The sequence below is a fragment of the Ictidomys tridecemlineatus genome, chromosome 4 (genome assembly GCF_052094955.1).
Source record: "Ictidomys tridecemlineatus isolate mIctTri1 chromosome 4, mIctTri1.hap1, whole genome shotgun sequence".
NCBI lineage: Eukaryota > Metazoa > Chordata > Mammalia > Rodentia > Sciuridae > Ictidomys > Ictidomys tridecemlineatus.
The window spans coordinates 155,083,421-155,103,909 of NC_135480.1; the positions used below are offsets into that span (position 1 = coordinate 155,083,421).

Consider the following 20,489-nt stretch of genomic DNA (forward strand, 5'->3'; position numbering starts at 1 on the left):
GTCTTTCGGTTTATTATTTCATTTCTCATTCATTGAAAATAGAAAATATGTTCATGAATAAACATGACAAAAATGTGTTTACATTTACTGAGCACTACAATATTCCAGGCACAATGCTAGGTGTTTTATGTAAAGACTCTCTCCAATTTTTACAATGACTCTGAAAACTACCTATTATTTATACTAAGAAATTCAACTTCAGAGAAAGTAAATGACTTGTCCAAGGTCACACAGTGTATAAGAGGTAGTGAGAAAATTTCTCTAACTCCAAATACCTTGCCTTGAATCTCAAAGCATTATTTCATAAAGGAATTGAATCGTGACACTTAATCAAATCTGCTTGGCTGCTCTGTGGACATTCATATTTTTTCTCACAGTGCTGAGTAAAATGTCAGTGAATTAGATGGAATATTTACTCCCCAAGTTGATGAAATGAGAAAGACTGTAGGAGATACCAATTTGAGGAGGGGTTTGGAATTCATGTTTGGCATTGAATGTGCTCTGGTTTAGGTAGATATGGCCTCAGATATCTTACCACAGAATTTAGGACATCTTTGATATCAACTGGATTCAGTGTCCGAGTAGAAAAGGATTCACTAGGCCTGCTGATAACATCATAATCAGGGACAAGAATGTGTTTTGTATATGAGTAAATTACCTCTGAATGTCTCTTTTATTTCCAGGATTTACACAAGAAGGAGAATGTCAGTACCTTGGCCAAACTCCTAGGATTCTTACTTGTTTGGGGGCGCACACATTCGTAGTTTTCTCAAGGAGATTGTTCTTGGCACTTCCTTCCTACCCAGAGGGGCTGGGAATTATACCAAACTCCACCTATTCCCACAGTTGCCTGTACCCAACTCCTACGAATGTGGGGATACCTCTGTTTTATGTTGGAATAAACTTTGAAGTACAATTTACACACAGATTTCTCCTTAGGATCAACTTTCTCCCCTTTCCCTTTCTGTTCCTTCTGTTCCTCTGTAGTTTTCCCCATTGAACAATCACTTAATAAATCACTTGAACACATACCGCCATTTCAGGTTCCACTTTTAAGAAACTCAACCCAAGAATCATGTCTCCCCCTTAAGTCCACCTTTCCAAACTAGAGAGATGAAGTCGATGCTCTGTTTCTATGGTGTTTCTGCTGTTATTCATGAAAGTATTTAATTCACCAATTTTTAGGGAGGTAAGGGGTAACCAGGGATTCAACTCAGAGGAACTCAACCACTGAGCCACATCCCCAGCCCCATTCTGCATTTTATTTAGAGACAAGGTCTCATTGAGTTGCTTAGCACCTTGCTTTTCCTGAAACTAGATTTGAACTTGCTTTTCTCCTGCCCCAGCCTTCTGAGATGTTGGTATGGGTCAACAGGTATGGGTCACCACACCTAGGACTAAATTCTTTTAATAAGCTAATTTCTGCAAACTTTAGTTCAGGTGATTATAACCCATTTTGGGTGATGGACATAATTTAAAATTTTAATAGTACTATTTTATTTAAATGACAATTTAAGGAGTCGTGCATATGATACATAATTTAATTAACAAGAAATGACACAAGCAGTAGGTGATGCTGAACCTGTTCACACTCCTGGGATTCTACAGAGGCTATATTCCAATAAAAGCAAAAGCATCATTATATAAGCATGATAATAAGTCAATTATGAGTAGGGGCAGAGGAGTACAAATGGTTAGAGGCACTGTTGCAAATCTAAATCTCATCTCTCTTTCTCTCAGATTAAATTTCTCAATCTGGGAAAAAATAAATAAAACTGATGATTTTACTAGGAGGAATTCAGCGTTCAATATATAAAGTATTCCTTAATATGTCTGTCTCAATAAATGTCTTCATAGCATTGTTAACTCAAAGAGAGTTTAGGTCTGGCACATCTCCAAAGAAATCAGTGAAAAGAACAATGAGAAAACTTCAGTATTCTCTTGGTCAGAGGGACAGATGGCTGATATCTACAAGACTATAAGAAGAAATCAGTCACACTCACCTTAACACTTTGCAGGGCATTTGAAACCTGGGAAATCACCAAGTCTTCTAGATACTTCAAATTTCTCATTCTTCTCTCCAAGCTTAACTACCGCCATCTCTTAGATCAGATACTGAACACATCACACCTGGAATGTTATGATATTTAAATCAATTTTAAATGTCACTATTCCTTTAACCTAAAGGGTTTCTGTCACTCTTCCAAGTTCGTAGAACAAATTCCAGACTCCTTAGTCTGGTTTTCAAGGTTCTGGATGATCTCATGCTAAGCTGTTTGTCCACCCTCATCACTACTCTCCCTTGATACAAACCCCACATTTCAAGCCTCTGACTCTACCTGTTCTGACCTTATCCCGATCTGCCCTTGCTCAAAGTGAGCAGAGTGTCCCCATTGTTACCCCTTGAACTCTTATCAGTCCTCCAGTGCCTAATGAAAATGTCATCTCTTCCACAAGCTTCTCCTGATCATCAAAACAGAAGAGACACTTACTCTTGCATATGCAATCTACTCTTACATTACTGCAATAGCAGTAATTTCAGTCTATGATCATAGTTCTAAATATGACTTTATTGTACTTTATATTCTCAAGAATAAAATATAAGTCTCTTGCACATTTTTACCCTTTAGAACATCTGTCACACTATAGGAAGTATATAGGGAGGTGGATTAATATTTAGTAAATAATTGCATATATGTAATAATTTATATTGTATTTTTTACTAACTTTAATCATTATCCACATAAGCATAGAAATTTGAATTTTTCAAAAACTGGCCTTTTCTATTCTAGACTTGTAATCCAGTCTTGATGTATTAATTTGGTTACTGGGTACAGTAAAGCATACAAAGTGTGTAATGAGTATCCTTCCAGTGTTTGTTAAGTGAATAAATAAGTAATCAGCTGTGAATTAAGGTGTATCTGCCTCCATGGATACCTAAGAATCAAATATTATGCCATTTCTTTCCAAAGAAGTAACTAATTCTGTTTAGTTCAATTCTATACTTTAATGTGGAAATAAAGCTTTGCAACTGAAAAAGTTAATTAAAAATGGAGAACATTATAATGTTAAAATCCATTGACTAATAAAAGGGAGCTCTTTAAATGCATACTTATGGGAATATCAGACTTTCAAATGTCCTCATGGAAGTAAGAAAACATAGGTGTATAATAAGTTTTGGTTGAGTTCAAAGCCTGCTCTTTTCTTGAAACATTTTGTTCTCAATAATAGACCCTCTGAGTCAATTTTATTGCTCAATACCAAATTTTAAATGTAACTAAGAACAGACAGTATCATGATGATCTCTACAGACCCCACTATGTTCTAAGCAGGCAACTCTCATTAGTGTGAGTGCACATGTTGATAAGCTCCAGGGGGCATTTATGTGATACTGAAAAACTCTTCATGACATGCCTTCAGTCAAGATCCTACTCAGGCATTTTGCGTCTCTCTTTAGTGCTATTTCCTTTTTTTTTTTTTCTATAGCATTTATTCGCACTTGACCCTATGTTTTAGAAAGTGCACACAAGTCAGTATTCCAGACATCCCAGGGACTTGAAGAGCTGATCTAATGCCTGTGTTGCAAGATGAAAAACAGAAGAATTTTGTTGAACCTATAAAAAGGATGACATTTTGCCTGGCCCTGAGCTGTTCTGTTCAAAATTGAAGCTTTTGCAGCTTGCGGCTCTTTGATTTGTGAGCTAGAGAGCATCATATCTTGGCCATTACTGAATCATAAAAGTTCTCTGCCTCTTCCCAGCTCATTTTATTTTAAAGGAAAAAAGAGAAACCCTTTATCTTACAAAATGCATTTTCTCTTTATTTTCCTTCATTTTGTACATTGCAGGAATGGATTCTGTAAGGGTTCAGTGAAAACATATGTAAATGGTAATTTTAAAAGACCGTTGAGCTGATGCAAGGAAGGTTATTTGGGTGGTTAGACTGGAATAGGTGTCATGAGAATAGAGTATTTTGCAGCATCTTTTTTTTACCAAATCACCTTGTGAAAGGCCAGAATCTTGTACACATTATTTATTTTCATCATCTATAAAATAGTAATATAGAGCCACAGAGCACATCCGGGTCAGGGTCTGGCTTAACCACAAAGTATTGATTTGTTCAGGATGGAATGAGCTGAGCAATAAGGGAGAGACTTCATTAAAGTTTCCTCTTCATTTCCTGTACTTTGAACAAGAGCAAGACACACAGAACATTTCTTAACGTTTGAAATAGTAATCTCCTGACTAACCTATGTTATCTTTTAACAAAACTTTCCTCCATGTTTTAATTATTCCTTTATTCAACAAACATCATGCTCAGTGAATTTTCAACGTCAGTCACTCTTCCAGCTGCTGGGAATCAATAATGCAGCCATCCCTCCTTTGTAAAGAGCTCCCAGCCTATTTATAGAAATACTATTATGTCAAAGCAATAAACCCTATTTAAAGGCTTACACTAGACCCCCTCCCATATCTTGTATAAAAGATACAGATAAAAGGGACTACAGTATTTCAAATAGAAAGAATATCAGAGTCTTCTACCCCTCCCCCCAAAAAAAATTAAGAAAAAATGAAAAGTATGTGTGTCAGGCAGTTAATTTTGAAAAAATCATACTTTTGTGGATTTTGCAATTTTTATATATTTGTGGATTTTTCAAAATTTCTAATGTAGGCTAGTTTATTTTCTCATTCTAAATAAAGATTCCGTGCATAGTTTTGTATTATTTTTCTTAAAGATGCCCCCCCACACATACAACACACACACAGAACAGTAGATGCTTGATGCTCCATAAAACCTAGATTCAACTCTGGTTTAGGCCATAAGTAAAAAATCTACACAAACAAAACACAGCATCTGGCATGAAAAGGGGTTGCATATATGGAAACTGTGATTATTACTGTAGTTCTTTACTAGTTTTCTTGTCAATCTCCCAGCCCTGGGAAAGTATTTTCTGCAGAATCATCATATCCATGACTGTCCTTATGGAAGCTAAGGATTGTTTTTGTACATAACAAAATTAATTTTTTTTCTCAGGAGTGCCATATTAGAGTTAGTTTGCTGTTTAATATTTTCCGAAGTGTAGCAGTTTATATAAGAAGTAAGAATTCTTTAAGCAAATAAGCCTACAAACTCTGGAATCATTTATCAATTAAAAGCATAACTATACGCAAATAGAGAAACGAATAGTTCATATAAATTTTGACCAGTCCTTGTTCCTGTTGGAAGTGTCCATAAGAACAGTGGAGATGAATGAGCATAAAATGAACAGTCCTTCAGACTAGTGTGAAAAAAACTCAAGGGTGCTTAATGTCCTCTATAGAAAAAATGTTTTTAATATCAATTTCTCTGTCTTTTGTTTTTCTCTCTCCTAAAGTTAGCTGGAGAAAGTGTTCAGGGTCTCTGAGTGCTTGGGAAGAAAAATATAGCCATCCTTTTCATTGGCATCAAAAGGACTAAAATAGGGTGAACAGACCACTGCAGCTGAGTCAGAAGGAAGATAGCCATCTGTTACAGATAAGCAACCCGGGGTATCTTTGAAACTGAGCCAGCTAGAGATTGAGGACAAGCTTCAAGGAAGGACTTTTGACTTCAAGTTAATCACTTGGTGCTGGTTGATAAGGAAAAATGAAAGATCAGTGAGCAAGGCACTGATCTGCCTTAGAAGCATTTATTTCTTTAAAATGTCTGGTGGAAATGCCCAGCTGGGAAGATGTAATTATTTGGGTTAATGTGCATATGTCTTTTATAGGTTTAATAATTGTGTGAGAAATTTGGGGCTCAATGCATTTTGGAAGAACCTGTATAAATGAAGCAGGGAAGTTCGAGAGTGCTGTCCTGAGGGAAGTTAGCTTCAGTGCGCAGCGTCTGCATTCAAATCCTGACTGAAGCTCTGTGACCTCAGACAAACTCCTGAACCTCCACAAGACTGAGTTCCTTGAACTGAAGAAATTAAGTTAATGATAACATCTACTTCTTTAAATTGCTATGATGATTCAATGAAATGATCTCTGTAAGGATATTTTAGCTCAATACCCAACAGACAGAAAGGGCTCCATAAAAGTAAATGTCCCATTTAAATAAGAAGTCCTCTATTCCCAGTACCCATGTAGTACATTGACCTTAACTTCAAGAGATTCTTGTGTTCTTATTAGTGAGGACAGCAGTTGACAGGAACTGAAGAACATTAACAGTTTTCTTATTGAATTTCAAGTGCGTTCCACTAAGAAAAAGAGTCCCTATACATAGTGACACTCAGTGGGCCCGCCAAAAAAAATAGACTTTGTTTTGTTGCTGGTGTAGCAACTGACAAGGTTCCTAAAAATCAATCAGTTTCCACCACCTGCCATATATACCTAATTAGAATGAATGAATGAATGAATGAATGAATGAATGAATGAATGAATGAATAAATAAATAAATAAATAAATAAATTTTGTAAAACATCAATCAGGTTCTAACCTTAAAAGGTAATAATCAGGCAAATGGATCTATCTCATCTATCCTAAATCACAATGGAGGTTATAAATTGCCAGTTCCCTGGCCTGAAGCTTTTGACTTTTCCCCACAGCTGCAGTAAGAAAAGGTGTTTTATGGGGACAGCAAAAACTGAACCGAAATAACAGAGGTCACTCTCAGCTAGAACCACATATAGGGAGCCATGGAGTCAGATAGCAAGGTTAACAGCTTCACTGTGACAAGACACATAAGACCACAGGATATTTCATTCAGAAACAATTTGGGGCTACCACTTAAGTTGGCAGAGCAAAGCAGCATTCCAGAACCCTGCTGTGTTACTCCTACCTCACCTCCCAAACTGTTTTTTCCAAGTCTATTTTCTAGATAACTTGAGTTTTGTGGGGTTTGGGGTTTTCTGTGTTTGTTTTGGTTTTGGTTTTGCTATCTGTGCTCAGATAATGAGGTCTAACACAGTACAGGAAAGGAAAGCTGAAATCATTCTTAACAGACCTCCTGGATAAATAGAAACAATGTGCTGGATGGGGACTTCTGCCAAGGAACCCACCCAACCTAGAAGAAAGACTTCCCAATTTCAGTTTTTATTTTATTGATCAACAAATATACATATTTAAAAGATTATACCTACAGATCAAAATAACAGCATTCTTGTGAAGCATGCTACATAAGCATAAATGTTGTTTAATACTGATAAGTGATGTTCCGTTTACAAGAAAATTCATATTTGGGATTGGTATAAATATCTTTCAGCCTATCAGGCTCCAAGTCAATTCTCTGCTTGATGGAATGCACATATTTGAACTCTTGTCTGGAGCTTTCAAGATGCAGAAGCTTTTCATTGTTTATACACATTTTGATGAATCTCAAATGAAAGAATTCAGGTGGGAAATTATAAGAATTTGCATGAGATATTGAGTACTGCTATAGGAGAGCTTTGTTCCAAGTGCAGTTATCTCATTTAATTAGAAAATGTACTTATGTTGATTATTTTAACTAAAAGATTTAAAATATATATATATATGTGTATATATGTGTATATATATATATATCACAAAGAAAAAATAAAATCACCTTTGATATATTTATAAATTAAATTATAAAATAATTAATAAGCTTAATTAAAAATCTCAGACAAGCTGCCAAAAGTCAGGAGGTTGGGAACTATGGAAGGAAAACCAATCATACTCAGTATCTCTCCACTTTCATAGTAGGTTTAAGATTCATACTGTTTCATTTTTCATTTTCATTTTCTTTTACTTTGGTAATTAGAAAAACTTAGAAATGCTTAAGAGAAAAATACTTGAAATAAAAATAATGAAAAAAAATATCCTCACGAACAGACTAGAAAATAAGGGTAAAACAAAGGAAACATAAAAGAAAAATGAGAACACAAAAATAAAACTATTATAATAAATATGAAAGATGAAACATCATTTATATGAAAAGCCAGAGAGCTATAGACTGATAAAAATGCTATTTACAAAAAAACCCACAATAAATAAAAAGTAATACAATGTATAATTTTAAAAATTTACAAAGATAAACCAAGATAAAATTATTTATTAAGAGGAAATGAAACTGGGCTTGGTGGGGCACAACTATAATCCCAGCAATTTAGAAGACTAAGGAAGGAGGATTACAAATTCAAAACCAGATTTAGCAATTTAGGGAAAACTTGTCTGAAAATAAAAAAGGTAGGGATTTAGCTCAGTATTCGAATGGCCCTGGATTCAATATTCAGTACCAAATAATAAATAGAAAAACAAGGGTTGTTATAGAAATAACAGAAGTAACTTAAAGTTAAAAATCTTAAATGACATTAAAGAGAATTATTTTAATTTTTAAGGATATTATTTATGATGATTAAATTATGATGATGATCTATATTCCAGTAGTTATATCCTTACAAATAGACATATAACATGAAATATATAGTCTTTTAAAGTTAAAATACAAGATGAATTTCATGTTAACTTGTGATGCTTTCTAACTTTCTACAAAAACGAAACTGAACTTTCAAGTACCAAGAAACGTTAATAAAAATTCATCATATTAGCCCTTAGGGAAAAAAATCAATGCATTCCCCCAAAAATAATCTATGAGGCTATATATTCTAACCAAAATGTATTGATATGTGAAATGAATAACATTTTTAATAAATAAATCAGAATACAGTTTTGTAAAAAAAAGAAAACCAGAAAGCCTAGATTTCTAAATTATTCTTTTGAGAAAGAAGCAATAGAACTATAATTATAGGCCACTGAGACATATAAAAATGTATATTCCATAATCAAAATTTATGGATGTTGCCAAAATTATATTAAGACAAATTTAAGACCACAGACACATTTCATTTTTAAATGAAGAAAACTTAAATGCTTTACTCACAGGTGCCCTACAATCGTATTTTACTCCCCTTTTCCTCAACTCATATATATGGAAATTGATTTTTATGTACATATATATGTATATGTTTATATTTACATGTGTATACACACGCACTTACACACATATGTTTAATCAGTTCTCATTAGCCACAGTAGTTATGTTCAATAAAATCACTCTGAACAATGAATTAGCAAGTGCTGAACCATATCCCTAGGGGAAATATTGGGTTATGTCCTCACAAGTCTCTATCACAATGTTTTCTACAAACTGACTAATTCATAACCTTCTTTAATGTGTGCTTCTGTTTAAAGACACATTATTTAACATATATTGTTGATTTGTTAATATAGAACTTATTGATCATAACATTGTAACTCACATCTGAAGGAAGTGATGTAGCACATTTTCTCCTTAAGGCACATCACAGCCCTCTTATGCTTAGGAACTGTAGATCACACTTCAGTACTACATTTCAGATCAATTTTAAGCAAAAAATTGCCACTAAAAAGCACACCCACAAAAGCACACACAAAAGTGTGACATTACACTATAAAAAGGATAGTAGTTTATGATATGGTGGGCTCTCTGTGTCTGTGGATTCTGCGTCTATGAATTGAATCAACAGTGGCTTGAAGCTATTAAAAAAAATGTGCCTGTACTGAATATGTTCAGATTTTTTTCTTGTCCTTATTTTTTAAGCAATGTAGTATAATGATTATTCACAAGCATTTACAATGTATTAAGTATTATAAGTAATCTAGAGAATATTTAAAAAGTTTGTGATAGGATATTCACAAGTCATGTGCAAATACTATACCAGTTAAGGTCAGCATCTTACACATACATGGACTTTGTTATCCAAAGGTCCTGGAACCAATTCCCCAACAGATACCAAAGGACAATGGCAAGAGAATTGAATCAAGAAAGCAGGTCATTATCAGCTGGGAACATGTGCATTGGGTGACTCAAATTTTTCACTGATCTAGGCAAGTTCATAAATGGCCATGAAAGCACCACAAATACTGATCTTAGGATTACAAATTAACTTTGGCTTATAAACATATTTGTAAAAGCAAAATATAAAAGTAGTAAACATCAACTGCATTTGTGTATTATCTGGAGGAAAATTCAAAGTATTTGAAGTTATATAATTCAATATAATTCCAAGTTTATAATAAAAGAGTATTGTTTGACAGGTATATTGATGCTGGGTTTTTAATAGCAAATATTGAAAATGTAATTTCAGGAAAAGGTAATGTTTTAAGATTTCTTAATTGCAAAATCATTGAAAACTCCTTTCTGTTGAGTAAGGAGCATGCCAATATAATTGCTCATAGGTCTTTGCCTACCACCTATTATGGACTAAATGTGTCTCCTCAAAATTCACACATTGGAATCTAATTCCCCGTATGGAGGTGAGGCCTTCAGAAGGTGGTCAGGTTATAAAGGCAGAGTTTTCATGAATGAGATTAGCAAACATAAAAGAAGACCAGGGAGTTTTCTTACTCTCCATTCACCATTCGATGATACAAAGAAAAGATGGCACTCTGCAAACTGGAAGAGGTCTTTCATCAGAAACCAACCATGCAGGTAGCCTCATTTCAGGATTTCAGCCCCAGAAATATTAAAAGTAAATTTCTGTTTCTCATAAGACCTAGTTTAAGGTACTTTGTAGGGATATCAGCATCTCAGGACAATCAAAAAATAAAATTAAAGCTTCCTTGAAATTATAAAGTAAGTTAATGTGGTAATATAATTAGATTCATAGGAGTTAGTTAAGGTTTTAATAAAAGCTCTTTTATTATAAACTTGGAATTATATTGAGTATACAACTTCAAATACTTGAATTTTCCTTCAGATAATACACAAATGCAGTTGATGTCTATTATTTGTGGATTTTGCATTTGCAAATATGTTTATAAGCCAAAATTAATCTGTAATCCTAAAATCAGCATTTGTGGCACTTTCAAGGTCATTTATGAACCTGTATAGAGCATTGAAAAATATATATAACTATTATGTAGGTTTTAAACCAAAATTCTCCAGAATTGTATGTCAAATAATCCATCAGAATCTACTTTATGGAGCTTTTTGAAACAAACAAAACAAGAGCAACAATAAAGAATAGCCAAATATTGGAAGGAACGCCTCTTTGAAATCAAAGCACAGTTCTGTAGTTAGAAGAGAAAACCCCACAAGAAGGAATAAGATTCAATGTAAGCAAATTCTCTTCCTAAACTATTCCCATTTCCAAGAGTCCTACCCTCAGTTACCATAGGGATAGGTCCCCTATCCCTTTCTTCCCATCACCACCTCAATGATAAACATTTGATACAATTGTCTTTATGACTAAACTCTGTACCTAAATTAATTCTAATCAAGACAGAAAAAAAAAATCCTTATCCTTACCAGTGTGGCGCTCAGAAATTGATCTGATGATTTTAAGTGTGATCACTAGGATGTCTGGGATGAGTTAATCAAGTCAATGCCTTTCTCTCATACATGCAGAAGATGCTTTGTTTTTATGTTTGGTTTTCTTTTTCAGTTACCACCTAGAACTATGGTGTCATTTTAAAGCTTCATATTTTGTCTGGATCTCAGATGCCGGACATCTGCCTTGCTCTGCAAATCTATCCACTCATACTGTAATATGTAATTCAGCTACTCCTCTGAGATCAAGTCAATCGGCTGCTTGAAAGTATCAAATATCCATCTCAAGGACCAATCAAAAACTGCATACAAAACCAGAGCTGATCTGGTACAAGTCTTTGAATAATAATTTGGTCTACTTACTGCCTACCTTATTCAGGGACTAGGCCAACAGGTGGTTCTGTTCTTTATTTGCATATCTGTTTATGGTTATACCCTAATCTATTTTCCTACTGTTTCAACATTGCAATCCAACTCTACCTCTCTTGCACAAATATTTTAAGCAATAGGTTATGGTCAGATGTCATTTTAGAAATAGAGTAGAGACCAACTCTAGGAGAAAGTAAAACAGATCTGTGAAATACATTGTCTTCATAAACCTGTAGAGAGATTTAATTCCATCTATTCTAAATCAATGAAATAAGAGCAATTACAATTATCCTCCCACCTGAGGTACTTGAAGACTTTGCTAAGTGCTTTAAAATGACAATGAGTTCTACAACCCAGGGGTGTTTATTATGTTCAAAGGATAAATCTTATTATAAAGAAAATGTCAGGTCAATTTTTAAATCCCTTTTAACTAAAAGTCAAAGAATTACTTTATGATGAATTCTTTATGGATGCAAAACTCATCTCTTTTTCTCACTTTCTAGGGTTTGCATCTTTCCTTTGATACTTACCTTATCCTTCTGGAAAAAAAAGAAAACATAAAATAGTTCCTCCAAATAACAAATAATTACATTTAGAAGAAGGAAGTATTGTCTTCAAATGTTATTATTTCAAGTTTCTCTGTAACTGAAACATATGAGTATATAACCACAATCAGTTAAAAAAAATCCTGATTTAATTCTAAAAAGTAATTTTATTTTGTTTAGCTCATCTTTTTGGAGGACTTCTTTCTTAGTGCATTTTGAATTGTTATAATAGAATAACCCAGACCAGGAAATTTATAAAGTAAAGAAACTTATTTAGTGCATAGCTTTGGAGGCTGGGAAGTCCAAATGCAGGACATGAAAATCTGGAGCCTTTGTGCTGTGTCATCCCATGGCAGAAGGTAGAGGGGGCAAGAAAGGAAGACAGGGACAAGCTCACTTTTGCTGTGAATGGACTCCTGTGATGATTCATTCACTCCATAATAATGACATAAATCCTCTCATACAAGCAAATCCCCCTGTGCTAGTTGCCTTTTAAAGTTACCCCCAACTCCCCAAGCATCAACACTGCTTCACTGGAGATCAAGTTTCTGCATGAACTTGAGGCACATTCAAATTATCATTACTTCCATTTTCCTTTTTTTTAAGCTTAAAGAAATTGTTTCAAATAAATATGAGATTACATATTAGGAAGATAATTCCAAATGTCAGATATACTTGATTTTTAGTATATGAATAGAATTTTCCAGTGCATACATTAAATTTAATTGAATAAAATTCTCTACTTGAACTTTATAGCATTTTCTCTATATTCAAGTATACTGATTTTTGTTTTGTTTTGTTTTAAAGAGGCAAAGATCTAAGCTGTCATTTCAATGGCAAATACAATCTCTAGCATGGATGAATTTGTTTCCAAAGAATTTCTGTTTCTGTTTGACAATTCTAAGCATTAACAATGTTGGGATTTGTTACCCAGCAGAGTGCTACATAGAGAGCCTGATTTTTTTCAAGACCCAAACTAAAGTACAAAGAACATTAACCACTCATGAAAATGAGGGCTTTTAAAATAGTATAACTGTTGGCTGAAACACTTTGGGTAGAAGTGTTTGAGTAGAAAATAACATTTTCCCAAGATGCTGTGATATTTTGTGCTAATATTTCACACCTAAGGTGTTGTTTTCTTCATGCAGAGGCAGCAATCGGTTGGAAAATAGAGACAACACAAACTAACACACTTTTTTTTTTATCTTAAGGCTTAAGTTAATTTGCTACATGGTGATTAATGCTTTAATCAAGATTCTTAGGTCTGAAAATTAATCATTTCATCAACTGAATATGGAATATATGCAGATGGAAAAATACTATAAATCAAAAGGAGGAAAGTGGAACATTTAGACATTCTAAAATTATTAATTTTTCAAAGAAACCTCTGTTCACTTTTCCTTTGGAGTCTTTCCTGCTGAAGCTCCAGCCCACTATTGAGTGGCTAGATTGCTCTGAATAAATTGTTAACTGCTCTCACCTTTTTTCTTTGTTACTTATAAAGTTTTACAAGACTTTATGCACTGATGTCTTCTCTTCTCAGAAGGAGCAGCAAAGTGGTTTTCAAGGGCTGTGAACACAGGGAGGTCTTCTCATTGGGAACCAATAGCATAACCATATGCCATTGAGCCACAAAGAAGAGAGTCCATTGCTGTCTTATGATCAAGTTCCACCAGGAGGGAGAAGAAGATAAGGAAGAGGGAAAGGAGGTAAGTGTTATATGTGTTCTAATCTCCCCTACATGAACAGAAAGCCCAGAGCAGGCAGATAAATTAAACAGATTGAACTGAAAGTTAGAAGTAAAGGTGGAGTTTGAGGCCAATACTATCAGAGCTTCTAGGGAAAAAAAAAAAAAAAAAAAAAAACAGCTCACAGAGCACTACCACACAGATACACTGAAGTAGGACAACTGCAACAAAGTAAAACCATTAGTGAAGCCCAAGCTTAGTTTTCCAGAAATTCTTGGCTCCTGGGTCATGTTGAAGCCATCTACTGTTTACAGGTACTCTGGAAAAGGACACAGTTACCCAAGGCAGCTGATATTGCTGTCCTGTGAAAGTATCCCTAGAGAATTGCTGAAATGTGCCAGCACATTGAGGACCTTTAGCCAAAGATTTCATTTAGACAACTTCAGTCTGAGTGACAGACAGCATCAGCAAGACAAAGATGGACTCCCATTCAAAGGATGACCACAACTTTGCTGATAAATAACAGCTCTGCATAGAAAAGCTCGATTGAAATATTAACTATCACAAGGCACAAGATTCCAAATGATACAGTATGCAAAACACTCATTAGTGGGTCCCAAGCCCTCTGCTTTCCAACTCCTACCTGGGCACATAATGTTCCTAACCTGACCCCACTTGTAGGCCTCCAGAAGCCCTGAGGATGAGAGGGAAGATGCAAGATGCACATTTTCCTGGGAGAGATTTGGGTTTCTAAACAAATTATCTAAATATCACAATTAAACTGTCCTAAACAGAAATAAATTTATTTCCTCTCATATAATTCCCATCTTTCAGGAATACAAAAGCTTTACTAAAAAGGGCAGATCAGTTATAAGAAAATAGACTATTTTGCATTTCTAAATGTTAATATCCAAAATTAAGATGTCTCCATTGTACTTTTACAGTGTGGTTTTGTCAGTGAAAGAAGCTAAATTAACAAATGAAAGATGTGAAGCATCAAGCACAGTGTCTGTGATTCAAAGTCCTTCTTCAATTGATGTGGGTTGTCATTATCAGATGATTAAGGCAGGCTCTCAGACCTGTTTACTGACACCTGCTTATTCTTTGTAAAGAGCTATCTCCTACCCAGAAGTTACTGGTGGAAATATGACTGTCCATGTGCAAGGGACTGCCACAGAAAGTAATTGTAAGCATAACCATAATGAAATGGTCTGGCTATTAAAAGGATTTTTAGATGATATTTTTAACACTTTTTTTAATTAAATTTATGTTGGACTCTTAAGGTGATATAATTGAGCATATAGAAACTCTCATTTGGAAATCTCCAAGACCAGAAAGATCAACCTGAGCAAACATCACCCTTAGTAATTAAATATGTTACTATTATTGATAATTCCAAAAATGCTTGGTATACATCCCAGACAACTGTAATTTTTGTGAGACTGATACAACAGCATTCATGTTCAGCAACTCAGCTGTACCAGTCCTAGGAGGCAGGCACAGCCAATCAGTGTCCTCTATGGTGAAAATGGGACTTGTCATCAAACTGTTCCACCAGGGGTTTACTAATTACTCATGGTCTTACCATCGTTCATAAGGGGATGATGGAGGACACAACCCCTTGATGGCCCAAGAGTTCATAAGAGATGATTATTCTGCAACACTTCCCTGAGGAATGGTGTGGAAAAGCTCATTATTCAACTTTATTGCTTAAAGGTATTGACAGGAATTGTTTTTTGTATGGTAATATAAGGAGTAAAATTAAATATAACAGAGGTTTTGTATCCATGGTTTCTTTTGGACAACTGAATAACTGTTGCTTGATTTTGTGGCTTAAAGTATCCTTTTGAGAGGAGCAATTTCAATGTTTGAAGGATTTAGATTGTAAAAATGATTGCTTCTTCCTGCAATCCACTTCTAACAGCACTCAAAAGTCTGCATGCAACAGCCATTGTGGCCCCGCAAAAACAGGGAACTTCCTTTAAGCAGATTATAAGTACTTGTCATAATTAAATTATTCTGAAATGAAGAACCATGCTATCTTACCTCTATTTTGTGGAGCATAGTGACCACATGAATAATGCCTGGTGGCCACAAATATAGCATGCAAAACTTCCCTCTCCACATTTAAAGTACAACAAATATGCTGACAGTCCTATGATTAATAATTTGAATTTTCAAATTCTTGAGCCCATGGGAGGAACTGCCCTGGGGACAAGCATTTAATTTCTGCAAAGTTGCAATACAATTAATATGACATATATTTTGTAGGAGACCAATTGCTTGTCCAGTATAAATTCCCCTTGTCTTCATCTTTTCCAAAAAAGTGCTGATTAGTTTAAGCCAATCCATGTGTGGCATTTCCCTGATCTAGTATAAAATGCCAAATTTATATAGGCCCAGTCAAACTGAAGAAAAGAATTTTTGTTTCATGCTTGTAAGAGGTAACTGGTTAGAAATACAAATTTTCAGGTCCTACTTCAGACCTCCAGTGTTAGTTTTATGTGTTAACTTGCAAAGTTCAGGGTGCCCAGATATTTGACCAAATACCAATCTAGATATTGCTCTGAAGGCATTGTTAAGATTAAAATTTATAAAATGGATTATCCTCCATAATGTGGTGCAATTCATTCAATCAGTTGATGGTCTTTAAAGAAAAACTCTGAGATTACCCAATGGAGACAAAAAAATTCTGACACAATTCCTTCAAACTTCAGCTGCAATATCAGCTCTTGCCTGGTCTCCAACCTGTCCTGTGCACTTCAGACTTGCCAGCTCCCAGAAATCACATGAGCAATTTCCTTAAAATAAATCTCTTTTTATCTATAGATAGTATATAAGATACAACATAGGTATACACAGGCATGTACATACATAGGCATGTACACACATATGCAATACTGGTTTTATTTCTCTGGAGAAATTTGACTAATAACTCACTAAAGTGGAAACTAGTGGAACCCAAAAGTGTGTGTTTTAACAAGCTTTCCAGGAAATTCTGACATGCCTACAGTTTCCACTGAACTGTACTACATCATCTTTATTTGCATCTCATTGACATTTTAATAGAAGTTTGAAATTATACCTTGGTGTATGTGCAGTCAATCAATTTAGCTAAGGTAAAGCTGTGTTTCAGAGAATTCCCTGCATAATTCGAGGTTAGTGTTGGTCATGAAGAAAATTTCATGTGATTTGGAAAGTGGAAGTGGAAGGAGAGCATCCTGCCTCACATATCTGAAGTTTGGAAGTGGCACAAGGCTTTGTTGCAGCTCACCTGTGGTGTGGCTTATCCCAATGGATCACCTGATGAATCCTCAGCAGCCTGGCCCAGAAAGAGTCATTCCTGGATACTCTTTCTGGTTTTCTAACCTCTGGACCATGAAGAAGGTTTCCAGCTTTTCCACCATTGAAATTAGAGGGGATGGAGGTATTAAGAAACTGAAGCAGAAAATACAATAGTGGGGGGCGGGTAGCGGATTAGAAGTTCATTTGAATTGAGGAAGGGGAAGGAAGGGAGGATGGGATTAGGAAAGACAATAAAATGAATCAAATATAACTTTCCTATGTTCATATATGAATACACATGAATACACAACCAATGAAGCTCCACATCATGTATAACCACAAGAATGGGAAGTTACACTACATGTATGTATAATATGTCAAAATACACTCTACTGTCATATGTATATCAAAGAATAAGAGAGAGAGAGAGAGAGAGAGAGAGAGAGAGAGAGAGAGAGAGAGAGAGAGAGAGAGAGACTAAAGCCAGTTCTATACTGTACCCAGGGCTTCCTGCTCATCCTGGTAGGTTCCAGTTTGTCCTTGTTTCTTCCATGTCACATCCTTCTTTCTTTTACATCTGAACACATAACAGTTTCACAAAAACTGTTCAGTCAGCTCCCACAGTTGTAAAATGTCAAATTCCTATAAAGTCACTTATTGTACCAAATCAGACAGGTTTATAAACAGACTCAGTAGCCATGGTTTCATCAACTATCAAGTCTGAAAAAGAACATTTACTCTTTTTACTTGTAATGAATTCAGTCATACATCATTCTGGCTAATGAAGTATATGAACTCCCCTTGAATTTTATTCCATATAACAACATTTTTTTGGTTTTCTTTTTTTTAAAAATGTATTTATTTATTTATTTTTATTGGTTGTTCAAAACATTACAAAGCTCATGACATATCATCTTTCATACATTTGATTCAAGTGGGTTATGAACTCCCATTTTTACCCCAAATACAAGTTGCAGAATCACATTGGTTACACATCCACATTTTTACATAATGCCATAACAACTTTTGTCTTTCTTCAAGTCTCTTTTCTGCCCATTTCCTTTTATATTCAGATTTTTTCTTTTATCTCTTTACTTCTTTATGTTCTTGTGATTTTAGCTATTGTTCTTTATCCTACTATTTTCAGAGATTGTGAATAATTCTTTCCCTTCACTGTGCTCTTACCTGTAAGATACAGAATTTCTAGTTACTGGGTCCCTTCTGAGCATTCTTTTATAAATGACATTAATTTATTTTCCAAAGTTTCTTCTATTCTTATCATCTGATCTTTATTTAGTTTTATTGCCTTTCTTCTCATATAACCTACACTTCTATTTTTGTTAGAACATGTTGGTGAGATCACAGAGAAGACCCTAAATACAAAGGAATTTAAACATCAATGATTTTAGAATTTGTTTACATCCATTTCAATAGCCAATTTAAATAACCTTGATTTTTAAAGTTGGTAGAACTTTTGCAATTCACTTAAAATAGATATATTTTAACTTTTTATTTCTAATGCATCCTCTAACTCATAATCTAAGATTATTAGTGAATGCCTTACAATGTCTTTAATAGTATATTCAACGTTTCCTCGAAAACTAGAAATAACTGTAGTTAAAAATAAAGTCTTACCTGTTTAACATGAGTAAATCTACTGTGGCAAAATTCATTAGTAATATTAAGTCATGTCAGGTATGTCTAAATTACCTTTCTGAAATTACCTTTCCATCAATTTCATCATTTATCTGGTTATTGATAGTATTGGCAGAAGATCTGTTGTTATATTCTGTTCTCAAATATTACTAATCTATAAATTACAATATAATGTAGTATGGCAAAGTAAAGTATTATTAATATAGTATCAGGCTATGATACACTATACTAAAAAATCAAAATCAAAAATGGTTTGACCCAAACCATTCATTTCAACATTAAACTACTTACACATGGACCATTCATTTTTAACATTTAGCATAACCAAGTTGGATCATCTGTTTGGTCAGTCATAACACAATGATAACTTTAATTTTAGATATCATAACAGAGTAAATAAAGAAAGTAGATTTAAGGAAAATGTATTCTACTTAAATGATAAAAAAAGTAGAAATGCAATTATGTTGGTGACCTACTCGATATACTTATGAAAATAGGAGAATTAACCATTAAAATGGTCAGATAGCATTGGTACATTTTCTGTTCAGCACTGCTTCAAAGATATGTCAGAGTTTTGAATTTCATAATAAGTACATGATTGATCAAAAGCCATCAGTGTGAATTGCCTTATAAATAATTTGCTCAAATCTAGAGACCCATAAAATCTTTAGCTGCAATTGTTATTTTCACAATTAACACGCTGACATACAAACACACAAATGGCACACACATGCTCTAATACTCCCAATCTTAAATGCACTGCTAGAAAAAAATGATCATGGTACACTGTCTTCCTAATGTGTTTTTGTATGATATTTTCACATGTGTTATTAAGAATTTTTGTAGCTCTGTCCATCAGGTATATGAAGTTTTCTTTCCTTGAATTGTCTTTGGTTGTGGAAGCAGGGTGATACTTTTATAGAATGAACTTGAAAGGATTCTTTCCTTTTCTATTTCAAACAATAATTTGAGGTGGATTGGCATTACTTCTTTCAAGCTCTGGTAGAACTCAACTGAGAGTATGTCCAGTCCTGAGCTTTTCTATATTAGAAGACTTTTAATAACCGCTTCAATTTCATTGTTTGATATTGGTCTGTTTAAGTTTTCTATATCTTATGATTCAATTTGTGTAGGCTGCATGTCTCTAGAAATTTGTCAATATCTTCAAGATTTTCTAGCTTAATTGATTCTAAATTTTCAAAGTAGTTTTTAATGATTCTCTGGATTTCAGAAGTATCAGTTGTGATATTTGCTCCTTTTCATAACCAATTTTGTTGATTTAGGTCTTGTCTCTTTCTTTTTTCTTTTTTAATTTTTATTTTTTCAGAGAACCACCTCTGCTTCATTGATCCTTGTATTTTTTTTCTTTTTTACTCTCAATTTAATTTACTTGAACTGTAAATCTTAATTATTTCCTATCTTGTACTGATTTGGGTATTTGTTTTTTTCTTCTATTTTAGGGCCTTGAGGTATAGTGTTAGATATTTATTTGGTTTCCTTTTATTTTTTTAATGTAGTATTTCAATGGTATAAACTTGCATCTTAGAACTGCCTTCCTGTTGTCCCACAGATTTTGATATGTTGAATCTCTATTCTTATTTGTTTCTAAGTATTTTTAAAACATTCTCCCCTGATTTCTTTTGTGATACATTCT

General features: G+C 34.1%; 1 long non-coding RNA gene across 9 annotated transcripts in view; it reads right to left on the reverse strand.

The window, feature by feature from the left end:
* LOC110598422 (uncharacterized) overlaps positions 1-20,489 on the reverse strand; it is a 296,730-nt gene that overhangs the window by 137,645 nt on the left and 138,596 nt on the right. For 8 of the 9 annotated variants that reach the window (XR_013438128.1, XR_013438131.1, XR_002484255.3 and 5 more), the window contains 3 exons: positions 17,680-17,756; positions 17,169-17,332; positions 2,004-2,130 (listed from right to left, as the gene is read on the reverse strand). This is a non-coding gene — a long non-coding RNA (uncharacterized LOC110598422). The remainder of the gene's footprint in view (positions 1-2,003; positions 2,131-17,168; positions 17,333-17,679; positions 17,757-20,489) is intronic. The other variant, XR_013438130.1, reaches the window with a different exon arrangement.